Source organism: Sorex fumeus, unplaced genomic scaffold, assembly GCF_029834395.1.
Source record: "Sorex fumeus unplaced genomic scaffold, SorFum_2.1 ptg000024l, whole genome shotgun sequence".
Lineage (NCBI taxonomy): Eukaryota > Metazoa > Chordata > Mammalia > Eulipotyphla > Soricidae > Sorex > Sorex fumeus.
In genome coordinates, this window is record NW_026606081.1 from 5,283,171 (window position 1) to 5,293,305 (window position 10,135).

Consider the following 10,135-nt stretch of genomic DNA (forward strand, 5'->3'; position numbering starts at 1 on the left):
ACCACTAAACATTAACATTTTAAAAATACTGTAATGTATGTTTCAGTGCCCTGTGCAATATTCTTTGTGGATGGTATCAGAATATACAAGTTAAAATCAACAACACAGACAGTTGTTGGAGGTCAAGCTGCTTTTCTATCCACAGAGTGTAATTGAAATGGAAATGTGAAGATATGTATGTAGGTGAGCATTTCAACATAAATAATATTAATAATAATATTATAATATAATATTAATGATATTGTTAATAGATGTGGCTACTCTACTATATCTTGGCCTATCTTTGTTACCCCCAGCTTCCTTTTTCTATTTCTATTTCCCCTAGGGAAATAAGATCAAATCAGGGAGTCTGAAAGAGAAGTATGTTTCTATGCAGGGAGTCAAGGGGGTCACAGACAGAAGGAAATGAGGCCTAAAGTGGTCATAAGACACATGAAAAGAACATGAGCCCAGGATACACTATAGGAACATCAAACCACATTTTTAAAGACATCATTTGAGCGATAGCACAGCGGGTAGGGCGTTCGCCTTACACGCAGCCAACATGGCCGACCCGAGTTCGATTCCTCCACCCCTCTCGGAGAGCCCGGCAAGCTACCGAGAGTATTCGATATGCCAGACACAGTAACAACAAAGTCTCCAATGGAGACGTTACTGGGCCCGCTCGAGCAAATCGACGATCAACGGGAGGGCCTTTACCTTTTACCTTTACCATTTTTCCAGCTCTAATTTTTAGAAAACTTTGTACTATTTCTTTGGACAAACTGCAAATATATTGAGATATTTTCTAAGGTAAATATGGTGTGTGTGTGTGTGTGCAATTTTCTTCAGATATAGGTATTTTTAATATCACTAACTAGTTGGCTCTCTGTAGATCTCTTAGCCTTTGTTGTCATTTTCCCAGTAATAGAGGAAAAAATTATCTCATTCCTACTTTGGATAAACTGGTAGGCTACTGAATGTAACCTGTCCATATGGCAGAGTCTGGCAAACTCCCCGTGGCATACCCAATATGCCAAATACCAGTAACAGTGAAGGGTCTCATTCTCCTAACTCTGAAGGAGCCTTGAATATGGCACTTTTTAAAAAACTTCAGGGTTAGGACGAAGGAGACGTTACTGGGGCCTGCTCGAGGCAATCAATGAACAACAGTATGGTCGTGATCGTGAGAGGAAAAAATATAATATCACTGAACACGCTGCCATTCGGAACTTCTTGTGTTCTCTTTTGTAATGAGATATTTCCAAATGTATTCTATTTGGAAGGTACCGGCAGAGGAACAAAGGCATGCGGGTCCCGGGGCTGAGATCTCCAAGCCTACTCGGATCAGGGCTGAGCATCCTCCACCCAGGTCCTCCATCTTCCAGTAGGCAGGGGTCACACCCACCAACTGGCCCCCAGCGCCATGTAATCCCATCAACAGACAAGACCCAGAGACAATAAAACCCAGTCCCAACATCTTTTTATCTCATTCTTACCTTGGACAACCTAGCAGGGTACCAAATGTAACCTGCCCACACGGCAGAGTCTGGCAAACTCCCTGTGGTGTACCCAATATGCCAAATACCAGTAACAATGATGGGTTTCATTCTCCTAACCCTGAAAGAGCCTTGAATATGGCACTTTTTAAAATCTCAGTACTAGAGTGAAGGAAACGTTACTGGTGCCTGCTCGAGGCAATCAACGAACAACAGAATGATTGTGATCATGATATTATATTAATCTAAAGCTGAATATACATTATTAGTTCATTATAGTCTAATATATCTTTTGATCTTAAAGTTCTTTGACTTTGTTGGTATCAACAATACCTTATTCTGTGCAATATTTGAGCAAATGACCTAAGAAAGGTAACTCTGGATTTAATTGGAGAGATAAAATTGTTGCTGTTTTCTGAGTGGGTTGGAAAGTTGAAATTTTCCAGGAAAACTTTATTGGTAGACTCTATTAGATGGAATCAAATATCACACACAAAAAAAGAGGCCAGTCTTAGAAAAATACTACTTTTCTAACGATTGTGATATAGCCTGTGGATTATAAACTCATGCCAACAAAAAATAGCCTATTTTTCAAGAAAAGTTCTTGAGAATTGTATTTAAGCTTTCTGTCAATTCACAAAGTAGAAAAAAAAAACTTCAAATTAGGCAGTCTGGAACCCAACACTGAAAAGGCTTATCCATAGCAAAGTATAAGATGTATAAGATCCTGATTAAAAAAGTTATGTTTAATCATGGTACAAAATGTAAAATTTAGAAAACCCACAGAGAACAGTAACAAAAATAATTAAGCCAGTTTTATATAGAAAACGTGACTTCTAAAAAAAGTTTTACTTACAGTTCATTCAGCAGACAATCCTTTATCTACATACACATATAATGTGAGCAAAATTTATTAAAAAGACTGTGAAAAGCTCTTTGGGATATATAAATATTCTTCCTAGAGGAAGTGCTCACTTTACATGTCAAATGAAATAATTATTTTGAAAAACTTTTTGTAGATTTTGGAGTGAACAGGATTTCAGTCAGAAATCTAAACTACATTTTAGTGTTTTGGAAATGTAACTGCACTTAATACACTCGTATATTACTTTGAAGAGTTAATTTTTGTTGCCTAATTTGCAATTCTTTGATTTAAAATTTGAATTTTCACAAATGGGCTACATTGGCTGTTACAGTATTAGAATCATTATGTATGTTTGGTTAGTTTACATGCTTAATCATGTTTTATTATCTTTAGGGATTTCACAGCAGCTTCCATTACCTTTAAATTAAACAATGTTTGAAAGAGTGATCCTCTGAGGACTCATTTATTCTCCCATCTTTACAGAAATCCCTCCCCAAAAGAAGCAAATTAACTCAATTTTAAAGGCAAGATCAGAAATAACGCTGGGTGTGGAAGGTTAATGCTGACAGGGACTTGATCAAAACTTTGGAAGTATGTTTTAGCCTCTTACTGTGTGGCCTGTGGGACTATATGTACTTCATCTTTCCTTGCTTCATTTCACCTGTCACTTAAAAAGGCCATAATATTTATACCCACAATGTCTTTTAAGTCATACATTTTTAAAAAAATTTTGGTAATGAACTCTTTGTTCCTATTGAAGCAAGCCTGTAGTATTAACAAATGACATAGTCGCAGTGAAAAACTTTTTTCCTGTGCAGAGACCTTAGGGGCCACCCCATCTCCTATTATTCACTTTACATCTTTGCAAATAGAAGAGTCTTAATCACTACCCGAAGGTCAGTATGAGAAGGTTTTGCAAACTCAGATAGCGCAGCGGTAGGGCGTTTGCCTTACAAGCGGCCAACATGGCCAACCCGAGTTCGATTCCTCCGCCCCTCTCAGAGAGCCCGGCAAGTACCGAGAGTATTTGATATGCCAAACACAGTAACAACAAAGTCTCCAATGGAGACGTTACTGGGCCCACTCAAGCAAATCGATGATCAACGGGAGGGCCTTTACCTTTACCTTTTATATTTAAAACACCAACCCTGTAGTTCTTAGGAGAAGTAAAAATCTGGGAACACTCTGGGAAAAACAAAATCTGAATTTCACTGAGAGACGAATGCTTTTCCATAGGTCTGTCCTCTAGGACAGTAGTCAAGGAGAAGTAAAAGTATTGATATAACTCACCTATACTAAAAAATTCTTGGATCCATCCATGTTCTTCAGTCCTGTGATCAACTCAAGAAACCAGCATTTCTTCTAGAGCTGTCCATACATTATGAGGTAGAATATGTAAATTCCTGATTATTGTTGTGGCATCTAAATTTTGAGAACATCCAGCCACCTGTTCTTTCTCTTATTTCTCATCTAGTATTGTTATTTTTAAAGAGCATAGGAAACTCTAAACATACAGATACTAAATATATATATGTACATTGATTTGATTTAAATATACAAAAATTTCATAGACATTAATAAAAGTTAGTCAATACAATAAAACTATTATACATTAATATTTGTAATTCTTTTGCGCTTGTACCATCAGGTCCTCGATGGATGCATCTGATGCTAGCGTACATGCATTGACAGTACAGACGATCATTTTTGTCTTCCTTCGTTGTGGCAGCCTAGTTCGGCCTTGAGATTTTATAGGCCTCTCCTTTTTCATCCTTCTCAGTGCTGCCATGTCGGTGAAACCTTCAGGGTCAGGTGAATGAGACCCATTGTAATTACTGGTTTGGCATATCAAATACACAACGGCTAGCTTGTCAGGCTTTGCTGTGTGGGCAGAATACTCTCGGTTGCTTGCCAGTCTTTCCGAGAGGGATAGAGGCTTTTGGGGCGACCGCTAATGGCCCTCGTAGGTGTTACCATATTTGATCCCTATCAAATATGGTACGGCAGTTCCGGAAGATGGGTATTTAGTGTCTTATGATGTGTCGCGCAGCATGGAGTGTGGCGGCGGCTGGGTAGTGGAGGTAGTGTCGGTAGTGGAGGTCTGCCAGTGGGGTATTTATCTGGTCCCGGTAGGGGTAGTGTGGGTCTTCTGTGCGCAATTCAATCCCTGGGTCTCTGGTGATTGGTGGAAGCAGACAGGGCAAGGTAGGGTGGGGCTCCAGATTATAATCCCTTTGTCACCTGTGGTTGTTGGGAGCAAGCAGAGAATCTCTGTCCCTGGGTCCACTGAGCCTGGAGTCCAAGGTCTCAGAGAGTTCTGCTTATCTTGTTCTGTGTGTCTTCCCTTGTGCGTGAGTCACGGCCGGAGCTGCCACGCGGGTCCAGAAAGTGTCCTGGAGTGTGGTGGCGGCTGGGTAGTGGAGGTAGTGTCAGTAGTGGAGGTCTGCGATTGAGGACCTGATGGTACAAGCGCGAAAGATCAAGTACGACATCATTGGTCTGACTGAGACAAGAAGGCACGAATCTCACCATGCCGTTTTCAACACTGGAGAAGAATTGTTCCTTGGAACATGTGATAAAAGAGGTGTTGGAGGCATCCGTGTCCTTGTCAACACAAACTTGGCCATGAGCATTGATACATTCGAATGCCTAACAACCCGAATCGGACATTTACATTTGAATAGATGTGGCTCACTGCCTGCAGTTTCTATCTTCGTTGTCTACGCACCAACATCTCATTATGATGAAAGAGAAATCGAGAAGTTCTACATGGAGCTAGAGAAGTTCTATAAAGAAGACCACACCTTCTACAAGATCATTGTGGGTGATTTTAATGCCAAGATAGGACCGAGAAGATCAGCTGAAGAACTTCACATCGGGACCCATGGCCTAGAATGGAACGAACAGGGTGAGAGACTGTCTGAGTTCATCATGTCGACCAAGACCATCCATGGTAACTCACAGTTCCAGAAGGCTGAATCTAAACGCTGGACATGGCAGTCTCCCGCTGGATGATTCCACAATGAAATAGACCACATCATATTCAATCGATGGTTTTGCCTGACCTATGACGCTGTTGTCCCAAAATTCCGAACGGGATCGGACCACCATCTCCTTCGTGCAAAATTCTACTTCACAGAGCATGGAGAAAGGGCTGCAAAGCTTAAAAAGAGAATTCCCAGAACGACCACCAACTGGGAGCTCTTTGGCACTATTGCAGGAACATGGGAAGATGCCATTGTTGACAATATTGATGAGGAATACGATCAACTGGTTCAGCACCTCCATGATTATGTGAGGAACACCAAGAGAGAGATAGCCACAAAAAAATGCCTGTCTTCGAAAACTCTTGATCTTATTCGCCAGCGTGGTTTGGCGCATGCCTTGGGCAACTGCAAGCTAATGTCTGAGCTTGCAAAGCAGTGCAGAGATGCGATCAAGGAAGACCTCAAAGAGAAAAGAGCAGAAGTGCTGGTAGATGCAGCAGAAGCCGGGAAAAGTATTCGTAATGCCTACCTGTCCTTCGCCAACTACAAGACCAAGATGACTGCCCTCTGACGTCCTGATGGATCTATCACATCCTCCTGAATGGCAATGGAGAAGATTATCAATGACTTCTACTCAAATCGCTTCGATAGCCATGTCCATTTGCCGACATACCAAATTCCACAGGATGGATATGTCATTCCCAATGTTCTCCCTTCCGAAATCCGACACGCCATTTTGCTGGTAAAGAAACGAACAGCACCCGGTCCAGACAAGGTCAGACCTGAATACCTGAAGAACCTGCTGTCAGTACTCCTCAATATGCTGGCTCGGCTCTTCACACGCTACCTGTCTGAATGCAAGGTTCTGTCCCAATGGAAAACCAGCAGGACCGTACTACTGTTCAAGAAGGGAGACTTTCATGACTTTGGCAACTATCACTTGATCTGCCTATTGTCTGTCATCTACAAGTTTTTCACTTGAGTCATCCTAAATAGGATTGGCAGAACACTAGATGAAGGACAACCATGCGAGCAAGCCGGTTCCACAAAGGGTTCAGCACCATCGACCATATCCACACGATAACCAAGCTCATTGAGGTTTCTCGGGAGTTCAAGATGCTGCTCTGTCTATCATTCATTGATTTAAAGAAGGCCTTTGATTCTGTTGAGACGGAAGCAGTAATTGAATCCCTAGCCAATCAGGGCATTCAAGCCCAATACATCAAGATCCTCCGTGAGCTGTACTGCGGATTCACTACCAGGATCTCACCATTCTACAAAGAAGTAATCATTGATGTCAAGAGAGGGGTTCGGCAGCGTGATACCATTTCACTGAAACTCATCAGTGCCACCCTCGAGAACATCATGCGACGACTGGAATGGGAAAGAATGGGAGTGAAGATAGATGGTCGGCAACTACACCACCTCTGCTTTGCTGATGACATTGTTTTAATAACACCAAACATCAGCCAAGCGGCACAAATGCTGGCCGACTTTGACCGTGAGTGTGGAAAGGTAGGACTACAGCTGAATTTTACAAAGACAATGTTTATGAGAAACAGCCTCATTCCTGATGCCCCCATTCGCTCTCAACGGAACGTCCATCTCCGAATGCAACAGCTATGTGTACCTAGGTCAAGAAGTCAACATGACAAATGACCTGGCACCCGAGCTGCGCAGGAGGAAGAGAGCGGCTTGGAACGCCTTCAAGAACATCGAAGAAATAGCTAAGAGGACGAATAACCTCTGGCTCCAGGCACATCTCTTTGATTCCACTGTTCTTCCTGCATTAACTTATGCCTCAGATACCTGGGCCCTAAGTAAACAGGATGAGAAAGCTATTCAGGTCTCCCAAAGAAGAATTGAAAGAGCTATGCTTGGAATATCACGTTTCACTCAAGTGAGAGGAAGAATCCGGTGTTCTGACATCCATTGAAGATCTAGAATCAGGGACGCTGTCTCGTTTGCCAAGGTGTCAAAAATCAGATGGGCTGGTCACGTAATGAGATTTAAGGACGACCGCTGGACTAGAGCTGTTACCAACTGGATTCCACGGGATGTCAAAAGACCGCGTGGCCGCCCACCTACCAGATGGTCAGACTTCTTCATCAAAATCATGAACGAGCGGTTTGAGGCTCTTCATGTTCCTAGAGCGAACAGACGCCATTGGGCTACACTAGCACGCGACAGGGACTAATGGAGAAGTTGCTGGCGCCCGCTTGAGCAAATCGATGATTAACGGGAAGTTAAGTGATTAAGTTAAGTGATTTTTAATTCTATATTAAAAAACGAATTCCTGGCATTGTCACTGTTATCCCGTTGATCTTTGATTTACTCGAGCGAGTGTCAGTAACATCTCTATTCCTCCCCACCCTGAGATTTTAGCATCCTATTCTTACTCATCTTTTCCCAACAATTAGAGACTCTTTCAGGGTTATGGGAATGAGACCTATTGTCGTTACTGTATTTGGCATATCAAATACAACCATGGGGAGCTTGCCAGGCTCTGCTCATGTGATTCAATTAATAAACTAGCAGATAAATCAAGAAAATAATTCCATTTAAAATTACATAAAAACCACCAAATGCATACCAATAAATATAACAAGAGGTGGTATATCATCACTGATATACTAAAAACACTGAATGTTGTCAAAAAATGGTAAAAGCAGGTACAAAGAAATGAAGAAAGTACTGGAATAAAAACCATTAAAATGTGTATCTTACTAAAGCAATATATAAGTTTAATACCATACCCATCAAAACCACAATGACATTTTTTGGAAATAATATCTATCTATCTATCTATCTATCTATCTATCTATCTATCTATCCAACCTTAAAGAAAAAGAACAAAACCAGAACTATGATGCTTCTTGACTTCAAACTGTAGTGAAAAAGCAATAGCTAAGATTGCAAATCAGAATCATGCTGAAATTAAAAAATGCATAAGTACAATGGGTAAAGAATTTGCCTTGAATGTGGTCATCCTGGTTTCTGTTCCCAACACTCCATATGGTCCTATGAGCACCTCCAGGGGTAATCTCTGAGCACAGAACCAGGAGTAAGCCCTGAGCACAATCAAGTGTGACTCCACAACAAAAAAATAAAATAAAATAAAAAGACACATAAAAAGAGCAGATCAAGGTTTTGAGAACTGAGGCTCAGAAGTAAACCCACACATATATGAACAAATAAGAGAGTCAAGAGAATATAATGAAAAAAGAAAATTCTAATGAACAATTTTTTTTTAAGAAAATTGGGCGAACTACATTTTTTTTCACGGTATTACAAGATTTATTACTGAGTTAGCAACAAGGTACAGAAGCTAGAGAAGACAAACAGATTCCCTAGTCAAAGAAACATGACTTCAGGCTTGTGGTGCCTTTCCAGCTACTGTGTTCAAGATACTAGCAGCCTATCACAGCAAATGCACATGCGTCTCCTGTGAGTCTCCTTACAGACCCAGCTTGGTCCTTCTCCAGTGCCTCCTCTTGCAGTTGTATCTGATCTTGTTACCAGTTTTCATCTGAATGCATTGAGGAATAGGCAGATTCAGCTTTTGAACCGCTTGATCCTGAAAGTCTTGTGGAAAGACATGGTGAAGAGCCACGTTCACACCACGACGATGTCAGAGGGAAGGCACATGTAAATATATGTTATTGTCTTAACTACTGTGCAACTGCCTCTTTGCTAAATAAAATAATGCAGTAAAATAATATTCATATAAATTTTACAGAATTAAGGTTAAGAAACTTCCCCAGGAGGATTTTCTCTTCAAGACCAGGTCCTCCCTTGAACATGTATTTTGCTTGTTTGTCTATTTTTCTATTTTTCTTTGTTTGCTTATTTTCACTCTGCATAAGCCCATGTTCTCTATGGAATATGTACTTCTCCCTTTATCTCACCTCATATCTTTTCAAATAAGATTAAATTGAAACTATCTTGCTTCACACACAACAGGAAGATTTTTGATATAATAAAAGTTAACAATGTTAACAGTGTATTTTGTGAATTTTATTGCTTAAAGAATAAAACAAAACAAACCTTTTCCAGTGAGTTTGAAAAAAAACTTGCTTGCTGCCTGATTACTCTCAAATCTGCAGACTCTGTCTAAAAATCTTTACACAATTCTCTGGTCACCTACAAGGGTTGGAGGAGGACCTGGAAAAAAAGGTCACTGTCACTGTCACTGTCCTCCCGTTTTTCATTGATTTGCTTGAGCGGGCCCAGTAATGTCTCCATTGTGACACTTGTTACTGTGTTCAAAAGAAAGGAGGTCATCAAATTATGTGGGAAAGAAAATTGAAACAAAAAATACAACTTTTCAAAATTTTCTATCATTGATTACAAATAAATGCTAGCTAATGTTGACTTTATTGTTTTATCTACTTATTTTTTTTTAATCTACTTATCTTTTGAGAGTTAGGGGCAAGATCTGGGCAGTATTCCTAGTTCTAAATTAGGATCTTCCTGGAGGTGCAGGGGGACCATATTCAGTGCCAGGGATTGAATTGGTGTCAGCTGCATGTAAGGCAAGTGTCTTTATTTCTGAACTATCTCTTTGACCCTCGAGCGGGCCCAGTAACATCTCCATTGGAGACTTTGTTGTTACTGTGTCTGGCATATCGAATACTCTCGGTAGCTTGCCGGGCTCTCCGAGAGGGGCGGAGGATTCGAACTCGGGTCAGCCATGTTGGCCGCGTGTAAGGCGAACGCCCTACCCGCTGTGCTATCGCTCTCTTTGACCCTAATTTTTGTTAATTTTAAATAATAGCACAGTGGTAGGGTGTTTGCCTTGCACG

The 10,135-nt window shown here is 40.9% G+C and overlaps 1 pseudogene; it reads right to left on the bottom strand.

Annotated features, from left to right (window-relative positions):
• Positions 1–8,717: 8,717 nt before the first annotated feature.
• LOC130023785 (60S ribosomal protein L39-like) lies at positions 8,718–8,930 on the bottom strand (annotated as a pseudogene).
• Positions 8,931–10,135: the final 1,205 nt, after the last annotated feature.